At 47.2% G+C, this 21,073-nt stretch overlaps 1 protein-coding gene across 2 annotated transcripts in view; it reads right to left on the bottom strand.

Annotated features, from left to right (window-relative positions):
- LOC115087471 (inactive dipeptidyl peptidase 10-like) overlaps positions 1–19,293 on the bottom strand; it is a 135,520-nt gene extending 116,227 nt beyond the window's left edge. For both annotated transcript variants that reach the window (XR_003855531.1, XM_029594695.1), the window contains exons 1-2: positions 18,745–19,293; positions 12,686–12,829 (exon numbers count right to left, since the gene is read on the bottom strand). The gene's annotated coding sequence lies outside the window, so the exon portion shown is untranslated. The remainder of the gene's footprint in view (positions 1–12,685; positions 12,830–18,744) is intronic.
- Between the last annotated feature and the right edge of the window lie 1,780 nt (positions 19,294–21,073).

Here is a 21,073-nt window from a genome sequence, read left to right as displayed (position 1 = left end):
TGTATTATCCCCTATGATGCTATGGTAACTTGGGTGATAGCAGCCAGAAGGAAGCAGATTTTGGCTGTTTCCTTTTCTGCAGTTTATTTACAGTGAAAAATGAAAGGCAAAGCAAAACCAAACAAATGATGAAGCTCACATAAAGTTCAGGTAACACAGAAACATCACACATATCAGGTTTTCTCATAGACTGGCTTCCTGACTGCTCCATGAGATCTTTCTAACCTTTCTGGGCACTTAGGACCCCATCTAGCAATTTACATCATTGTCCAATCGATGTGGGGCTGATGACTAAGGAACCAGAGCTGGCCCAGAATGATTGCATTGGGTAACACGTAGAGACTGATTTGTTCTTCATATAAGACCCCAGTCTGTAAGGTCAGTGGTACTGTAGTCTTAGTAATCTGTCCTGGCAGAAAATCTCCATAAAATGGAGGATATCAGAAGTGGGGAATTCAAGGGCACTGTTGCTATACTATAGTGTTGGATCAGAGTCTCATGGATAAAACTCCCTCCAGTGAATGTGAGCAGGAAGGCAAGAGAATCAAGAAGGACATCTTTGTAAGACAGGTGTACTGGAACCAGTAATTGAGAGGTATAAGGATGACCTAGGGTGGCCTCTCCCACCAGGCCAGGTCTTTGGGTTTCCCAGTTTGTTAGGGCATCGTTTTGCCTGGCGTAGTACAGTAGAAGCATAGGTTGAGAGTCTGATGCCTCTGCCTCATCATCTGAGATTCAGAAATGATCCTCTTACATAGGCTCTGCTGCTAGTAAACCAGACTCAGAAGGGGAGTGGTTAGTCACTTGCTTCTGAAAAGGTGGAGCAAGGTGGGCAGAGCGACAGTTCAAACATCTTTCTTTGGTCCTTTCCTGCAACCTCAGATCTATATGTATGGCTAGACTGAGCAGCCCGTCCTTGCTAGGTGGTAGGTCGCAGACAGCCAACTTGTCTAATGCATTCTGGAAGTCCTTGTCGGAAAATTGCCATCAAGTTGTCGCCGCCCCACTGGAGTTCAGAAGCCAAGGTGAGAGAGTGCACTGCATACTCCCCCACCGAACGGGAGCCTTGTTTGATCTGCAGGAGCTCAGAAGACTTAGACATGGTGTAACTGGGCTCAACAAATACTTGCCAGTATTCTTGCAAAAAGTGGGTCAGATCCTCCAGGAGTTGATCATCCCATTTCCAGAGAGGGGAGGCCCAAATCAAGGCGGTGCTAGAATCCAGAGACATACCAAAGACAAAGGAGACAGCAAGCTTACGGAAGTCAGAAGAGAGCCAAGGTTGGGCAGACAGTGAGCAAGAGTAGTTAGGTCCAGGATAAAGGTCAGGTCCAGATGGCAAGCAAACATGGTCAGGTCAAGGCAAGAGGTCGGATCTAGAGCAGCAAGCTGAGGAAGACACGGACATACAGGAAATTCTGAGGACAGGAACAAGGAAGACAAACTGGATGAGGCTGGACCAGGTGACAAGGCTGGACAACGAGGCAAGATAAGGCTGGATGAGGCAAGCCTGGAAGGTAAGACAAGCAGCGGCGGATTCACGATGTCGGGTCGGACCGGCCCGGGTATTCGCCACCCAGGCTGGCCCAGGACACATCACGTGGTCTGCCGTGCGCGGTTCTGTCACGGCCGCGCACGGCAGACCACGTGACTGGAGCGATCGGCCCACCAGGGGATGCCCGATCCCCCGAAAGGCCAATCCGCCCCTGAAGACAAGGCTAGAAGAAGCAACAAGGACGCTAGCAACACACTGCAGAGAATGCAGGATATCTGTTGCTGAGGTGAGGTCTGGATGTCCAAAAAGCCCTTTTAAAGGCTGAATCCTATGACGTCATCCAAGGGTACTGCAGCCTGTTTCCCGCTGCAGGTCCTTTAAATCTGGGTAGCCTTCATGTGCGCATGCCTAAGGAGAGCAGGACTGGTGTGAGGATGACAGCATCTGTGCCTCACGAGTGAGGCCTGCTGCTGTGGTGTTTGGGGATGAATGTGCCAGTTCACAGGGATGTCCCGCGAGCCAGCAAACATAACAGTTATATTTAGGAAGGGCAAGAAAAAAACCTGCAGTTCAAAGCCCATCAAGTCTGATAATTTTAAATTGATTTTTTTTTATTTCATAACATAAAAATTCTCAATAAAAAAAAAAACTTTGTTAGAATTGCACAACTGCAGGAGAGGAAGTGGCGTTATCCACCGCAATGGATACCTGAGCCTGGAGCTCTGAACCTCCACCACAATATCAGTAGCAATCACGGCACACATTGGCCGAAAAAAAGCACCCGGCAACCATGCTCCTAGCAGCAATCATTCCCCAGATGACGGCGCTAAAAAAAAAAAAATGGACCGCCAGCATTTTCCTTCTCTAGCAGGGAGGCACGTGATGCACTGTCCCTGGAGAGGAAGGAGGAACAAGACCGCATGGCGGTGGCGAGGAACCGCGAGAGCGAAGAAGACCTCCGAGAGCCGGTAGATAGCAGCATGCCGACAAGAGCGGACTTCCTCCGCTGGTTTGCCGAAGTGCGACAGGACACGGCATCTCTCCGCGCTGAGGTCAGACAGTGGATCAGTGAGGTGAAGGGAGACATAGCTGCGCTAGGACACCGCATGGAGGAGGCAGACGCACATCTGGAAGATCAAACAGCAAATATCACTGACTTACAGAGGGTAACGCAATCCTTCTCCAAACTGATCACAGACCTAGAGGAAAAGATGGAAGACCTTGAAAACAAATCCCGCAGATCCAAGCTACGCTTCAGGAGAGTGCAGGAACTCCCTGAATATAACAACTGCCACACCATGGTAACCAGCATATGCTCCACTATACTGGAATCAGAGGAAGGCAAGTCAGAAGGTACAGTGAATAAACTGGACAGAGCACACAGATCTCTAGGCAAACCAAAGGGTAGCCTTCCTAGAGACATAGTGGCATGCTTCCTCGACTTCACCATCAAAGAAAAAGTAGCCTGGATAGCCAGAAAAATGGGTCATGTGGAGTGGCAGGGACAGAAGGTAGAAGGTCTTCCAGGACCTATCAGCACCCACAATCAAGAAGCGCAGGGACTTTTGTGGAGTCATCAACACCCTAAGAAACTCAGACATTAAATACCGCTGGCTATTTCCATTTGGATTACAATTCACCTCGCAAGGCAAGACCTTTAAGGTTCAAACAGCATCAGAGGCCACCGAATCCCTGAAGGAGCTGGGAATCAGCACCCCGGAAGAACCACAGGGGAATCCCACCAAGGCGCAGCCGAAAAGCATGGAAGACCAAACCAGATGGCAGAGAGTCCTGGGGACAAACAGCCGCTTACAGATACAAACGAACAACCCACCATCACCGGGATCGGTGAATAGGTGACGAAGCAGATAGTGGTAACTGTAAAACACCTGGAATATTATCTTTTTTTTTTTTTTTAGCCTGATATACCCAATAATGATCTTATTATTTCTGACGTCTTTCACCCCACTGAGTTCGCGGCCGGCAGGGTGGTGAGTGTGTGAACTCTGAATCCGTGTGATACTTTAAACTATGTGGTAGAGCCGGGGAACAGGCTCCTTTGCCTGGATGAAATCATTCCTCCAAAGGGAGGAAAGTCTCCACTTGGAGCACGGGTACAAGGGACGATGCCTGATTATAGGAAGGCCAAGAATCAAAGAGGTGGGGGGGAACCACATTTCCTAACCCACCGGAGGGGCATTACCCATTTAAGTTTAGAGATGTGTAAAAGGGCAAGGCGGAGAGAAACTAGTTCTTAACATGAGATGGTTAAAAATATCACTGAATGTGAAAGGCCTAAATACAGTGAGGAAACATAAATTAATGTATAAGGAAGCTGAGTCTAAGAATGCAAATTTTTTTGGCAAGAAGCACACTCCAGAAAACACCCAACACAATATTACTCCAAAGCCACTAAGGAGTGGAAATATGGGGGAGTAGGTATACTATTTGCCAGTAATTTAATAGCTGACGTCAAAGCTATTATCAGAGACATACACGGGAGATTCCTGATCCTATAATGGGAGGTGATTTCAACCTGACAGGATACCCCTTCCTGGACAACTCAGCAAGGGGGGCATGGCACTTCAAAGATGCACAGACGCAGCCTGAAGGCCCTTATAGACACCTGCATGGTAGATGCATGGTAATTAAGAAACCCCACTATAAGGGACTACACCTTTTACTCACAACCCCACAAATCCTACTTCAGAATCGACTAATTCTTAATAGATAAAGGAACGATGGGCAAGATACACAACATAGGCTTCAGAAATATAACCTGGTCTGATCACGCCCCCATATGGGTAGAACTGAGGACAGGCAGGGAACCACTTAGACGATCCTTCTGGAGACTCAACAAAAACCTAGTCATTGACAAATCATTCACTGACAGCCTACTAGGAGACAGAGGATTACCTTACTAATAATGAGACAGGGGAAACCAGTCCTACGGTACTATGGGAAGGACTAAAAGCGGTTATCAGGGGAAAATTGATCTCTAGCGCCACACACCTAAAATGAGAAAAAGAAGAGAGCAGAATGCAGCTATTGACATGCATTGGTAAACTGGAAATCAAAAATAAAAGATCAAGAGACAGCTCTACCCTCTCTCTTCTCGAAGAGACAAGACGAGAACTGAGAGACCTGGACTTAGCAGACTTAGCTTTCCAATTAGAGAGGACAAAACAAAAATTCTTCATATTTGGTAATAAAGCCAGCAGTCTGTTAGCTAGGTAACTTAAAAATCGATAGCTGCAAAATCAGATTCTTAAAATCAACAACAGAAAAGGGAACTTCCTATATGATAGTACTTAAATTTCTAACAGATTTGCCCAATTCTATGCAGAACTTTACTCTGCAGACACCTCCATAAAAGAGGAAGATATAGAGAGCTATATCTTGGATACTTCCCTTCCATACCTTTCTGAGGAGGCTAGGACATAGCTGAATGCCAAAATAGATGAAAAAGAGGTACTAGAGTCTATTAGAAAGCTTAATAATAGGAAATCCCCAGGACTAGATGGGTACACAGCTAGATTCTATAAATCTTGTAAGCATGCAATTGTTAGACCCCTCACTTCAATGTTTAACTACTTGAGGGAGGGAAGCAAACTGCCGACAAACTCCAAAATAGCCGGCATCACTTTGATAGCAAAAGAAGGACACGATCTCACACTGTGTGGGTCCTACAGACCTATTTCACTAATCAATACTGACCTCAAGATACTAGCTAAAATCCTAGCACAGCACCTAAATTTAATAATCCCTAACATTATCCATGCAGACTAGCCGGGCTTCATGCAAGGGAGACTGGGTGCAGACAAAGTTTGCAGAGTCCTAAATACCAGGTGGTGGGTACAGAAAGCGAAAATACCAGCAGTCATGCTAACGATTGACACAGAAAAAGCATTTGATAGAATGCACTGGGCTTACCTATTCCAGGTTCTCCACAAATCTGGCCTGGGACCAATGTCTTAACTTAGGTGAAAGCCTTATACCATCACCCAAAAGTTAGCATCCGTGTCAATGGGAGATACTCTGAATTCTTTGAGGTTGGCAGGGGAACAAGACAGGGATGTCCGTTGTGCCCCCCCCTGCTATTTGCACTTTCATTAGAACCCTTCGCTGCACAAATTAGAGTCAATGACAAGATTGACGGGGTCCTCATAGGCTCACAATCATACAAGATGACACTATTCGCAGACGACCTGCTATTCACAATCACAGACCCAGCAAGATCCCTCCCCCTTTTACTAAAGAAGATGAGGAGATACGGGCAGGTATCAGGCTTTAAAGTAAATGAGGAAAAGTCCGAAATCTTAAATCCAACCCTGGGGATACAGGAAACATCGGATATTGAGTCGAAGCTACCCTTCAAATGGGCGAGCAATAATATAAAATACTTAGGGATAACACTGGGATCATTCTTGAGGAAGCTGCTCGACATTAACTATGGGCCCCTCAAAAAAGAAGTCACTGCAGTCCTAGAGAAATGGGAACGGCTACAGTTATCCTGGCTGGACAGGATACACACTATCAAGATGAATATTCTACCCCAATTCTGTTATCTTTTCCAGACACTCCCTATAAGCATTCACCCCAAAACCTTAAAGGACTGGCAGAGGAAGCTTTTCCATTTCATCTCGAGGCGTAGGCCACCTAGAGTAGTGAGCATAGGCCTCTCCTGCCCAAAACTACAGGGGGAACGAGGCATACCCGATCTGACCCGTTACTCTGCCACATCTCAACTACGAGCAGTAATTTCCTGGCATGGAAAATCTACCTGTAAACTATGGACAGTGATAGAATAAGACTTTGAAGGCACCACCCCCACAGAGGAACTAGTCTGGTTGACGTTAGGATTCACAGGTTAGTGGGCCCTTGGCCCGAGGTGAGAGATGGTACCGCCCACGGGGAGGAGCCCCACTGAGCCTCACCGTCGGGAGGCAAGGTCTGAGCAATAGGTGACACAGCCCAGCGAGTACAGGAAGAGGAGACTGGGGTGTGGATGTGGTTACCAGAATAGGTCCCCCTAGTGGTGGAGTGCTGAACAGGCCCCGAGGAGCGGGGAATGCAGGCAGGGTATGGAGGAGTGCTTGAGTCACAGAGCACAGAAAGTATGACGTAGGCTTACCCGGGACACAGGGAAGCCTAGGGGTCTCTGGCAGTGCAAGAGAACAATACCCCGAGGAGCGGGGGAGTGCGCTACAGTCTCAGAGAGGCAGGACGTTACCCCGGGAAGCGGAATGTAGTAACAGAAGTATACAAGGCACTGCCCCGAGGTGCGGGGTAGCGCGGCTCAGTCCCAAGTTCACAATGCACTACCCTGAGGAGTGGGGTCGCAGCTTAGTCACAAGCGATGGCAATGGCCCGCGGAGCAGGGTACACAAGCACTAGATCTCCACGAAGCAGAGCAGTGAGGCAGTGGCCTGCAGGGCAGGGTACACCTACGTTGGTCTCCATGAAGTAGAGTCATAAGGCAATGGTCCGCAGAGTAGGGTACACTGAAGTAGAGTCTCACGGGTAGAGTAGTTCCTGGGGCAACCCCGAGGAGCAGGGGTGATGGCAAACAGCGTCCGAGGCGCAGGGCCCTCCGAGGAGCGGATAGCCAGAGACAGGAACAGGGCTCTCGAGGAGCGGGTACCCGAGAGTGTCTCATGCCAGGAGGAGCAGGAACCAGGAACCAACGTCCCTTAGCGAGAATAGCAGAATTCAGCAAGGAAGGAACTCGTTGCCAAGTTGATTAGAGCCAGGCCCCAATGGTGCTGAAGAGTCCAGGGCTAGTGATGTCATCAAGGGGAGACGCCCCTGAGGTTCCCGCCCTAGCATCCTTAAAGAGGGCCAAGGAGTGCATGCGCCTAGGAAGGCCCGGGAAAGACATGGCGGTCGTCAGTGTCCTCGCTGCTCTGGGGAGTCCTGGAATGGAGCCATGAGGGTCAGAGGCGGCTAGCCACAGCCACGAGTATTCCCAGAGGAGAGAGGGCAGTGTTATGAACCCTCCTGTAGCGGTGCTACGGGAGGCTCCTTACCTCTTCCTGGAGGCCGCTCCAAAGCCGGGGTCTCGCCTACGAACTATCCAGGATTTGCTCCAGGGCCTGGGAGGCCTCAATGTTCTTGGGGCCTGCCTGAGGCTTGCTTGTGTCTGCATGGACTTCCTGGTTTGGGCCACGCCCTTCTCCTAGCGGCCGGCCCGCAGCACTCCTCAGTTATAGGGCCAGCTAGGTGTGGGCCTTCCAAACTCCTCCCAGGGAGTTGCTGGTCTGCAGCCCTATAAAAGGACTTCAACTTTCAGTCAGCCTTGAATCGGAGTTACTTCGTCTCTGGAAGCTCCTGCTGTCCAGCGCTCCGACTGGCCTTTGTTTTCTTCGTGGAGCTCCTTGTCTCGTCTGTATCTAGAACCATGTCTTCATTGCCTGAGGTCCCTGTTCAGGTATCCTGGTGTCTGATCTCCCTGATGTCTGTTCCTGCGATGTTCCAGCTCTCCTAGTCCTCCAGGTGACCTCCGTGAAGGTAAATCCATTCCGTCTGGTTCCTGTTCCGGTCACTGGAGCCTCTGCCAGCTGGATTCCTTTCCTGCTCTTGTCCCGCTCTCCTCGTGGTCCGTGACCAGCCTCCTTGGGCTGTGTAGGGCGAGCAGTGGGACAGGGTGGTCCGCAACCAGCCCCTTGGGTTCGCCCGTGAAGGTGGGCTGTGTAGGGCGCCCTGAGAGACAGTGCCAATGTCTTCCTTCCCAGCTTCTCGTCTCGTCTGGACTTCGTCAAGTTCCTCGTCTCTGATGCCGTTGCATCCGCCCTGGTGTCTTGTCTTTGCTTCAACCCTCGTCTGAGATGCTGTCGCATCAACCTTGGTCTTATGTCTTCATGTCAAGGCCTCCGTCTGCCCTCATCCTCAGGCCGGCCTGCTGCTCCATGCCGTTTCAAGCGGCAGGTCTGAAAGTGCTCGGAACAGTCGGAGGACCGTTCCCCTACCAACATCATCTGTTGTTGGCTCTGGGGGCTTGCAGGCCTGGCAGAGGGTAAGACCGTGTTCTGCCATGCTGGGACACGTCGCCAACCCTCGGTTCGGTCCTGGATTCATCTGGGGTCGAGCTGAGGCCCAAGGGCACACTAAAACACCCCCGCTACGTAACAGGCAGTGACACACGAAGTGAGTAACAGTGGTCGCAGCCATCTGCGACCGATGGTCATAACAGTTTACAGCCATACCCCTAAATCTCTCGCAAAAACTATCTCCTTTTACCCAAACCACACTCACAATTTGGACACAACACAGGAAAACTATTGAAAGGAGAACAGACCCTATGGCCCCGCTCATCATGCCTACTCAACAAGCTCTTCCCTCCTGGGATGGAGACACCATTGTTTTCTGGAGAAGAGTAGGGATAGTAAGACTAGAACAGCTATGATTTGGGAAATCCATACACTCCTTCGAGAAGGCGTCCCAGCTATACCCCCTATTTATTTAAAAATATTTCTATACCGTCTTTTCAAACTAGTTTGATCAAGACGGTTTACAAGAGACAAATTATAAAGAAAAAATTAACCAGAAATTAAATTTAAATCAAATAAAATAAAAATTATAAAATCAAATAAAACCAAACTAACAACAGAAGTTAAAGATGATAATAGAAAGAATAAAAATACATTATATCATTATAATCCCTACTCTTATAAATAAAATAAACTAATTTTAACAAAAACAAGTAAAGTTAGAAAAGGAAATAGTAAACCTTGAGGATATAACTCATAGAAGAGAGAGACAGATTTTCCTATATCCTACTTCTCTCATTCTTAAGGTCAGGGGGAATCCTATAACTACTCCAAAGGAATAAATCCACATTTGAGATAATCTGCTCTAAAGCAGATAGCATGACCAAAACGATATCCAAATTATACAGACTCCTGACTGATGAGATGACCTCAAAACCACGACACGTGCTGTCGTGGGAAAGAGACGTGAATATAGAGCTAGAGCAATCAGACTGGGATGTTTGCTATAAAATGACGGGGAAAAACCTGATCTCATCGGGAGTCATCGAGAATGGCTATAGACTGCTATTCCAGTGGTATCTCACACCTCACAAGCTATGCAAGATGTTCCCGGGCCTTGATGGCGCCAATGTGGGAAGGAGGGACGCTCCTTTCATATGTCGTGGGAATGCATCAAAGCAGAAGAATACTGGAACATGGTCCTATATTTCATCTTAGAAGTCACGGGGTGTAAGGTCGAAAGAAACCCCAGACTTCTTCTGCTATCCATATAGATATACGCACAATAGACTAGAGAACCTCCCAGTTAACACAAATCATTATAGTGGCAGCATGCTGTGAACTGGCGGCTTGGTGGCATAAACCTGAGATACCCCAGAAAGCCCACATCAAAACCAGACTAGATAAACTCTACACTACCTCTCAAATCCATGATACACTGCCGAAATTCGAGAAGACTTGGACACCATATATTAAATGGATAAGACCCAGATACTAAGATACTCTGAGTCTAACCCCAAACATCCATAAGGCCACTTGATTTAAAACTCAACTCGATACCCCGATAGGCATCTCATGGGAGGGGGGGCACCATCACAGTGATAGGACATAGAAACATAAAAATGGTAACAATTGTACACAAGACTTTGTTTTTCTTTTCTTTATTTGCCACACCTATGTGTACTACAAACTCATGTTTGCTACAATAATGTAACTGATTTATTCAGTTTGGCTTTAGCATAATAACTGATGTGTCCTGTGAAGGAAAAACCAATGACTGTTATGTGACACTGCAATATTCTCATTGTGTAATAAACATTTAATAAAAATAAAAAAAAAAGAAGAAGAAGAATTGCACAACTGCAGCCCAAGAGTTTTCTAATGCACTGTGACTTACTGAAATTGAATAAGAAATGTAGGAGGACTTTGCTGGAAAGACAAAAGAAATAACAGACAAAGATCATCTACTATTAATAGTACGATATAGATTTAGAAACTGAAACTGGAGGGCTGGCCCAGTGTTTCAGTGACAAGTGCTGCACACTGCCGTGTACAAAGACCTGGGTTGGATGCCCAGACTAGGCTTCTGCTGCTCAGGCCCCCTAGGGTTAGTGCTGCAACCGTCCCTTCCCGACGGCTTCACTCCACCTACCTTTCTTTCTTTGCACCTCCTCTCGCTGTGGATGGACGCCTGGTTGCCGCGGTGTCTGCCTGCCGTCCTCTCCGGCGTCCCCGGACCGGCTTGGGCGCTGCCTCCCGCCATGCTCCGCTGGTACCTTAGGATGCGCCGCCGCCGCACGGTCCTCAGTCTTATTTCCTACTTGGTGAGAACCTCAGGGGCGTCCCCCTGTGATGACCTCACGCTGCCCGGATATTTAAAGCCTACAACGTTTGCTAGCCTTTGAGTTAGCAAGGGGATACCTTACGGATGGGATTCGCTCTCCGTACCCAGCTACTCTGGCTCCAATCTTCCATTGGACTCTTAACGCTAACGGGTACTCGCTCCTCGGGGGCCTCACTTGCTTTTCAGGTCGCTATCAGGAAACCGGTACTCGCTCCTCGAGTGCCCATGTTCCCTGATTCGCTGCCTGCTCCTACCTTCTCTTCTGCCTGGAGGGATTAGTTATCTTCAACACCAGTGAGTACTACCATCTTCACCTCAGAGCTGTTCCCTGGAACCAGGTACTCGCTCCTCGAGGGCCTGCCTCTGTTTCAGCCCTGGTGCCATCTCCTACGTGGAACCGCTGTGTGAGTACATTACCTTCAAGCCTCTCTGCTCTCAGGAATCAGGTTCTCGCTCCTCGAGGGCCTGCTCTCCCTATCGTGGGGTTCTCCATACTGGGGCTTTGTGCATATTCCACTTTACTCATTATTCTCAGTTCTCTCCACTATACCACTGCTACCGGAGTCACTGTTCCAGTGTCTGAGGGACACTAGCCCAGCCGGGTTACTTCAACTACTCACTACTGCCACCTCTGGTAGCTTCATCACATTGTCTAATAAAAGATCAATCTCTGTGTTTGTGTGTCCTAAGCTGAGCCTGACCTGTGGCCCCTCACTGGACTTCCCCACCCGTGGGCGTGGTCAACTGCCACAGTGTCCAAGGGTCCACTCAATCCTCATTAATTATAATAGTTAGGATGCTGCACAGGCAGCAGTCAGAGCCACTGGGAAGGAGTCTTAGCCAATGCGCCACAGTGACACCTAGTACCAGACTTAGTGGCCACATTAGATGGGCTCCTTGCCAAGGACTGTCACTGTGATGGCCGATGGCTCATAAATGCAAAAGCTCAAGGCCTCCGAGCCAGAGACCAGCTCTGTTTGAGCTGAAAGCTCCAAAAGAACCTGCCTAAAGAAAAAGCTGAGAGACTCTGAAACGCAGAAGAGGGCAAGTGGCCAGGCACTCCTAACAGGTAGGAAGTAGAGGATGGAGAAAGTTGGTAATAGACTGACTGGAGGGGGACAAGGAGAGTGTGGCACATGAAGTGAGATGAAAAGGTTGGAGACATGAGAGGAGTCAGCATGGACTGGTACTCCCCAGTTCACCATGGTCAGCACAGGGGTAAATTTAAAAAAAAATCACATCTGCAATTTTTTTTTACTGGTTTACACTTGTCTGTTGGCTAAGGAACTCGCACCCTTTATTTTTCTGGATGCTTAGTTAGCGCACTTCCCATACCGAAAAATAGTATTTACAAGGAAACAAAATCACACATAGACATGGTCTAAATAAGAGCCACAAAACGGTCTCTGTGGCAGCGATTGCAACAGCTGTTGTAAAATCGACCAGGGTGCACTCAAGCTCATCTGACACAGAAGCAGGAAGGGCTCTGGTTTGCCCTCCCTGGGAACAGAGAGTGATAGTGAATGGAACAAGACAGGAGCTGGCCTGGGCCTGGATATCCTCTCTGTTGCTATAAAGGAAGCAGGTAAAATTAAATTACAAAATCAAGGACACTTAAAGAGTCTTATAAGAATAACAAAACATCAAAAACTTGTGAAAACGCATGTACATTTTCAGAAAATCTTTTTAACAAGACTTTTACATACAATTAGGGTATCATCAATAGACCTTTTAAGCACTGCCTAATAAGGTTCAAAATCAGAGAAATCTTATGAATTCGTGTATAAAAATAAAGGGCTAACCCCCAATATATCTTGTGCCAAACAAGGGAAGAGATGAAAAAAAAAAAAGACAAACCTCATTTGACACTGGCTGTTTCAGCAATAATAATGCCTTCCTCTGGGGTTCAATCCTTTCAGATCTTCATTCCGTGTCACCATCCCTGAGCTCAGTGGTCTATCTAATCTCTTTCACAGACCCTCGGGTCTCTTTCACTTAAAACTGGAAAAAAAAAAAGCACTGAGCAGACATTAAAATGGATGGTGGATAAACATCATCCAAAATGCACATTTCAATTGGTTACATCTCAGTTCAGATCGATTTTATGTCACACTGTCAGGCACAGAATACAATTCTCCTCTCCTATGTCAAGGACTGAGAGAAAGATGGCTGCCACTTGGAACTGAGAACGTGTATGGGTCGAGAGCTCTGTTTATCTACTTGTAAGGGCCCTCAGGTCCTTACCAGAGTGACGGTATGCATAAAGTGTGTTTTGGGTGTGTAAAGTTCATTTATAAATCTGGGAGGAACCTTCCACATAATTTAAAATGGCAGATCTAGGGAGTGTTGCAGGGAATTTTGAAGTACTATTTGTTTTGCGGTGAGAGTTTTAATTGAGAGAGAGGCAGCAAAGATGCTGGCCTGCTCTCTGGAGCAAGAACCTCCAGCTTCTCACTTTATCCAGTGGGAAGGCCACTTGTCTTTCTACACAAGCACTGTGGGTCTGTTCCTGTGTTTTTTTGGAGAGTGGGATAGTTTCCCCTACAAAGGCAAGAAAACACAAACTTCTGCAAATTATTTTGTAATCCAGGGATCTCTACTAATGTACTACAAATCCACAGTTTTATTCTGGGTTTGTTTTGTGAAGGAGAAATCTGAGACTGCAATCTTTGAAGGGTATCCATCTGAAGGAGAGGAAAACAAAGCCATTTCTGAGGAGCTGTAGCACATAAAGAAACAAGGGAGAATATGCAATAGTAACAAAGGAACCACATCTATTCTGGGAAATCTTAGAGCAAGGGAGGCCAAACGGACACCCAGAATCTTCACTGCTCATCTGTACTGTGTATTGTTGCTGGAGTCTGTATTTTTGAGAGACTGTAATTCGGAAGAGGATTTGCATTATTTCCTACTACTTACATTTTGTTTCAGTAAACTTTCTTTCTTTTATTGATTGGAATAAGAATGCTATGTATGCAGATGTAACCCATGTTTACCAGTTAAAATGGTACCTGAGCACCCCTTGTGGAATTTTTTTGTTGCGTTTCCAGCCGATGCGCAGCCTCCCCTTCACCAGAGGACCCCAGTGAACCTGGCTCCGAACTACCAGTATGTCTTTGGTCCCTGGCATATCCTACAGCCTCTATGCCACCAGAGGACTTCCACGAGCTCTCGCCCCTGGCTGGCCAAGCCCCTCTGTTCTGCCTGCACCACACTCAAACTCCTGCCCTACTTAATCCTGCCTCTCCCATGCCTCAATGCTTTGGCAACCCATGCCTTGTGGCCCTCCCAGGCCATTCTCTGTATTTCCTCATGGCCTCCGGGCCTTCTGACTCTTGATACCTTGTTCCTTGGCCTTGGGCCTTCTGTTTCCTGGTTCCCTTGCCTGTCCTGAGGCCCCAGCCTTCTGTCCTGTCAGGCCTTCCTGAGACTCCCAGGTCTCTTCTGTTTCCAGGCCTCCCTGTTTCCTAGCCTTGGCCTAGCCCTGAGACTCTTAGGTCTCTCCCTGTCTTGCCTCTTGGGGAACTCCTTGCCCTCGCTGCCTTCGTGCATTCTGTGTAGTCCTTGTCCTGGTTTGTCCTGCCTTGTCCTAGCCTGTCTTGCCCTGGTCCCTGTTCCAGTTCCACTGCTTTTCTGTACTTCCTCCTACTTAATATCATTGCGATATTAAGTAGGAGGAAATCCTTTAAGAAACAAGTTTAAAAAAAAAACAAAACACTTGCGAGTCAAGTGCAGGAAACGGACGCATACTAACAAGCGTCCGTTTCCTGAACCCCCGGTGTCTGTTTTCCTAACCGGCAGACGGCCAAGTTAGAAAAGCCGATTGGGTTCTTGTTAGCAAGGAGGCGCTAGGGGCGCACAAGCGATCCTAGCACCTCCTTGTTAACGTGACCCCCTAATTTAAATATTGCATGGCGCCTGGGGGGCACCTGGGGTGCATTAAGAAAGCGGGCGCTGACTGTTCAGCGCACACTTTCTATGCAAATTTATTGCATCGGCCCCTAAATAAATTATTTGGTTCTGCATTTCCTAATGAGGATGTTGGGGAGATACCAGTTCCGGAGATGGTTTTCAAGGGTGATGAATCAGATGACCTGAACCAAATCACTGTGAACCTGGAAGATGTAGTAGGCCAGATTCACAAACTAAAGAGTAGCAAATCACCTGGACAGGATGGCATGCATAACCATTGTGTTCTGAAGGAAGTAGAAATTTAAATTTCAGATCTGTTAGTTAAAATTTATAACCAATCATTAAAATCATCCATTGTACCTGAAGACTGGAGGGTGGTCAATGTAACCCCAATATTTAAAAAGGGCTCCAGGGGTGATCCGGGAAACTACAAACCACAGAGCCTGACTTCAGTGCTGGGAAAAATAGTGGAAAATATTCTAAAGTCACAGAGCATATAGAAAGACACGGTTTGATGGAACACATTCAGCCTGGATTTACCCAAGAGAAGTCTTGCCTCACAAATCTGCTTCATTTTTTTTGAAGGGGTTAATAAACATGTGGATAAAGGTGAACTGGTAGATGTAGTGTATTTGGATTTTCAGAAGGCATTTGACAAAGTCCCTCATGAGAAGCTTCTAAGGAAACTAAAAAGTCATGGGATAGGAGGTGATTTCCTTTCGTGGATTACAAACTGGTTAAAAGACAGGAAACAGAGTAGGATTAAATGGACAATTTTCTCAATGTGAAAGGGGTAAACAATAGAGTGCCTCAGGGATCTGTACTTGGACCAGTGGTTTTCAATATATTTATAAATGATCTGGAAAGGGATACGATGAGTGAGGTAATCAAATTTGCAGATAATACAAAATTATTCAGAGTAGTTAAATTCCAAGCGGATTGTGATAAATTGCAGGAGGACCTTGTGAGACTGGAAGATTGGGCATCCAAATGGCAGATGAAATTTAATGTGGACAAGTGCACGGTGATGCATATAGGGAAAAATAACCCTTGCTGTAGTTACACGATATTAGGTTCCATATTAGGAGCTACTACCCAGGAAAAAGATCTAGGCATCATAGTGGATAATACTTTGAAATCATCACCTCAGTGTGCTGCAGCAGTCAAAAAACAAACAGAATGTTAGGAATTATTAGGAAGGGAATGGTTAATAAAACGGAAAATGTCATAATGCCTCTATAGCGCTCCATGGTGAAACCGCACCTTGAGTCCCTCAGTGCCTCTTCATGGAATCACCTCGGATCTTTGATCTAGCGAGTCTTGTCTTGTGGCCTACCCAGGCCTTCTGCCTTGCCTTGTGGCCTACCCAGCTTCCTGCCTTGCCTTGTGGCCTACCCAGCTTCCTGCCTTGCCTTGTGGCCTACCCAGCTTCCTGCCTTGCTCTATAGCCTAGCTTGGCCTTATGTTGTGCTCTGTAGTGTACCTTGACTCCCTGTCTTGCTCTTTAGCCGTTCAGGCTTCCTTGCCTTGTTCTGTGGCCTTTTAGGCTCTCCTGCCTTGCTCAGTAGCCTTCTAAGCCGACCTATCCTGCCTTTGTCCTTCAGACCTACTAGGATTACCTTGCCCAGACTTGTGCCTGTTGGGCTTTCTTGTTTCCTGTCTAGTCCTAGCCTTGTCCAGTCTTTGTTCAGTCCTGTCCTTATCTGGTCCTTGCCCTGCCCAGTGTAGTTCGGTCCCTTGTCTATTTCCCACACCTTGCCCTTGTCCTTGGTTTGAGCACAGCTTGTACCTGTACCCAGCTCCCAGCTATGATATTCGCCAGGAAGAAAGTCCTACCAGCCCCCAGAATCAAAGGGCTCACCTGTGGGGAAGGGGGCTGGTTAGGCAGAAGACAGCCCTAGCCTTGCCTTGCAGCCTTATGCTGCTTCTGTGAGTGTACTCCCTGAGTCCAGCCTACCAGACCACGACTGAACGAAGAGGCCAAACAACCCCCACAGGAGTGGGTATAGGACTCCCTGCCAACCCAGTGAGCAAAAGAAAAAATGTTTGTACCACTGTCTATTTTTGTAACTGGTGTCAATGTTGGATCCCACCACCATTCCTTGAATGTACTAACTGTGGCTCTCTGAACCCAAACCAGGATGCAAAGTGGTGTGTGGGAAGCAAAGTGGTGAACCCTGTGGATGCGAAGGCCTATCTGGTTACAAACTCCAGACTCTAAAGCATGGGAGTTGCCGCTCAGAAAAAACTAGCATAGCTTCTCCGAAAACCACAGCTAATACAGCCACAATATGCCAAAGTAAAACCTTATGGGCCTGAGTTTAAAAGCATTTACACGCTGAAAATCGGGTTTTAAATGTGTAAATGCGCTTTACTCGAGTATGCCTTTGAATTGTCCATAGGAGTTACTCGCATAAGCACACTTTACACTAGTAAATGGCTTTTGAAAACTGCTACAATAGCAGTTTCATTTACATGTGTAAATCCTTTTGAAAATTACCTCCTATCTCTGCAAGGGCAAATCCCGCTTCAGCTGCAGCACAGAAAACCATCCGGACAATCTGGAAGCCACCAAACTTCCCAGAATGTTTTTCATGCCATTTTCCCAACCCTGCTTTGTGGAGATATAAAAGGTGCTGTTTTGCAACCCTCACTTTACAGAGACCTGTTTTGGTTATGGTTCTTTGAAAATGCCTTCCCAACTATAAACACCAGTGAGTGCCAGCCTGCAATCTGCTGAGGAAGCTCCCAGCCCAGATCCCTTGAAAACTTAACAGCACACCTGCTTACAAATGAAACCAGCAAAAAACAAAATTTAAACTTGCACCTGAAAAGGCAAATCCTGCTTCAGTTCTTCTGCCCTTGGGTCAGATTGCAGGAGTTTCAAAGCCAATATCCTCTCCCACAGACACCAAGACCAGCTTCCCTGAAAACCACAGCAAATCCAGTCACAGCTAAAACCAGCCAAAGCTATTTAAAAGCGATACTTACCAAAGTAAATCCTGTTTCAGAACGCAGTACTTCCTCTGTCCTTGAGCCTGTGTGTCAGACTGCAGGAATTTCAAAGCCTAAGATGGCTAGTGGTTCAGCTTCTGTGACCTTACCACAACAGATACTTCCAGCACAACCTTAACAAGGGCTGTGTTTGGCTTACCAGACTTGCAGGGAGCCAACAGAAAACTTTCTATTTATTTATTTATTTAAGGGGGTTTTTTTTATACACCGTGGCACGTTTGGAACATCACCTCGGTTTACAGTGGAACATAATGCAGCAACAGGCTTTTCCAATGAAAATACAACAAAGTTTGAAAATACATGGAAACAGAGTTAAACATAAAATATTTGGTTAAAATTTTACACAGCATGATTAATAGATTAACCTGGATAATGCATGTAAAGGTATAACTACAGACTTATGCTATGGTTATACATATTGAATAACAGTACAGTAAATATTAGCGGGGTTCCTAGAGAGGTGGGGAGAGGAGAAAAGAGGATTGCTTGGGAATAAGTATAGTGAGGGAGGAAGACATAGCGAGGAGTCGTGAGTCAGAAAGATGGTCAACATAGGAAGTTATCAGCAAGTCGGAGGGGCTAAAGAATCAGTCGTTTCTAAATTTAAAGCACCTTCTACTTCATTTAATTGCTGGATGCCCGAGTGGTAACCCACCCACAGTTGTGGATTTTTTTAACTGTGGTTCTTTTCATCCTGACTGGTGGGGATGTGAAAAAAAAGCAGTTCTGGCAACATGATCTTTCCAGAACTAACCTGTCGGCGGGTGTCTAGCCCCTAAACTGCTCACTGCACAACAGCCAATCAAGAGTGCAGCCTGAGACAACAAATCTTCTTGCCTCTGTTCCAGCTAAAGGTAATTTACATATTGTGCAAGTTTGCTTAGATTCTACTCCAGTTTGCCTAGAATCCTCATTAAAGCAGTCTTAAGTTTACTCAGAATATTTCTACAACAGCCAAAGCTACCAACAGCAATTTTAAAAAATCCTACCTGTGCAATTAAACCTTGCTGAAGGATCCAGCCACCCAGCGCCCAAGAGTCTCTGGCCCAGCCACGCAGTGTCCAAGAAACTCTGGTTCAAGACCACTGCCTCAGAGAGAGACTCTATCCCAGTACATACTGATCAAAGCCCGCATGGCAAATGGGACCCAGGAGGAGGAGGGGGTCTTAAAGGGGAGGGGGATGGCTGTGCAGCCTTCCCTCCACCAGGGGTCCTCAGTAAGCCCATCTTCCAGCTGTGCAAGTTACCTCCTTGCTGATCACCTGATGCCTCAGCCTCAGCCCTCCTTAACCCAGCCTATCTAGTCCCTCAGTGCCTCATCATGGAGTCACCTTGGCTCTTTGATCTGGCCAGTCCTGTCCTGCTATACCTTGCCTTGTGGCCTACCCGGGCCTCCTCCCGTGCTTTGTGGCCTTCTAGGCTCTGCTGCCTTGCTCAGTAGCCTTTTGTAACTGCCTATCCTGCCTTCTGGCCTCCGTACTCACTATGATTACCTTGCCCAGTCTCGTGCCCTGTTGAGCATTCTTGCTTCCTGTTGCATGTCCAGTTCCTGCACTTGCCCTGCGCAGTCCAGTTCAGTCCCTGCCTAGGCCTTGCCCTTGTCCTTGGTTCGGGCCCAGCCAGTGCCTGCATCCAGCTCCCAGCCTTTGCCTGTACTCAGCTCCCAGCCCTGATGTTTGCCGGGTGGAAAGTCCTACCAGCTCCCAGAACCCAAGGACTTAACCTGCAGGGGAGGGGGTCTGGCTAGGCAGACGACCAGCCCTAGTCCTGCCTTGCAGCTCTGTGTCGCTTCTGAGGGGTTGCTTCTTGAGTCCGGCCTGCCAGACTAGGGCAGGGCATAATTGTATCTGCCTGGAGATTGTCCTAGGACTCTCAGATGCAGTTTCACCTTAGGGTAGTACTTCTTGTTTAAAAATTCCTCCATAGGAAGCTCTTTGACAGTGTCTGTGCTTGTGTGTGTCACAGCCAGGCTGAAAGGCTAAAGTATTTAATCATGTCACTATCATTATCTTGTTTTGTGCAGTATATTTGGTGGAGTGACATTTGCTGCCATGACACCACTTATATGTGGCCCTGGATATTGCCAGGGTTAATTGGTTGTCATCACATTTGGTATTTTCTAACACAGAAGATAGTCTTAAGGTATCACCGGAGCCATAAGTTGTTAAAAATAATGTAATGCTATGTGTGTTAAGCAATGGATGACTGGGCCATATAATATGATGCTGCTTAAATACTTAACTGTTGTTAAATGCGTTGGGGGCGTCAGGATTCGTGGGGGGAGGGGGGTGGGGAGGACACTATGTAATCCATGTTTACCAGCTAAAATGGTACTCAAGTGCCCCCTGTGGAGTTTTTAATGTTTTTGTGTTGTGGCAACCTGAGCATGCTGCAGTTTGAGTAACTTCGCTCCTTGGAGAGAGAGCACTGGAACAGGAAACACCTCCCTCTCCAGCCTGCTGCCCTAGAGGACCCAGCAACATGAAGAGCATTTTGGAAGCTCCAGGGAGGGAAATGCCAACCAATACTGGGATTCCCCCTGCTGAGGCATGGGGCAAATCATCCTGCTGTGAGTACCATAGGATTACGCTAGTGCGTGAAAGTGCAGCAGTACAAGTAGCATTGCCCAATGTGGATTATCAAATTGCATCGGACAGCTTTACATTCCATTGATGTACTGGCAGTCTGAACTGGGATCTCTGTTTGCTGTGTCATGTGTGTGCAAGAAAATAAACAAGATGGTTGGAATCAAATGGAGTGAATCCTGAAGTTTTATTTTGGAGTCGCACAAGGGTGGAGGGACTGGGAGAGGGAGGTGCACCCAAAGCCAACACCCCCCCCACCCCGAAATCCTGCTGATTTTAAGAGACAGTATAGTGGCAGGTAACACAGAACATTATTTGGGTGACTCTGAAACTGATCCCATTTGAATCCAGTAGCAAATTGCTTTCTCCCTATCTAGAAGAGCCATATGGAGTGCGCCAAGTTTGTCAGGTCTCTGCAGTGCCTAAAGGGGTGTCCTTTTTCCCCAAGGAAAAACCCTAAAAAAGGGTTAGCTACTGCTGTTCCTTCCTGTTGATTCAAGCTGCTGTGAAGGTTATTGCTGGAACTCTCCACAAGTGGCAAATCTGTGAAAATCCTTCTGCCTGGGTGAACTAGAATTTTGCTGACGTGGTTGGATTTTTTTTTTTTTTTTATTTAACCTGAGACATAAGAACATAAGAAATTGCCATGCTGGGTCAGACCAAGGGTCCATCAAGCCCAGCATCCTGTTTCCAACAGAGGCCAAACCAGGCCACAAGAACCTGGCAATTACCC

The sequence above is a fragment of the Rhinatrema bivittatum genome, chromosome 3 (genome assembly GCF_901001135.1).
Source record: "Rhinatrema bivittatum chromosome 3, aRhiBiv1.1, whole genome shotgun sequence".
NCBI classification, from domain to species: Eukaryota; Metazoa; Chordata; class Amphibia; order Gymnophiona; family Rhinatrematidae; genus Rhinatrema; species Rhinatrema bivittatum.
This window is presented reverse-complemented; position numbering and strand designations above follow the sequence as displayed.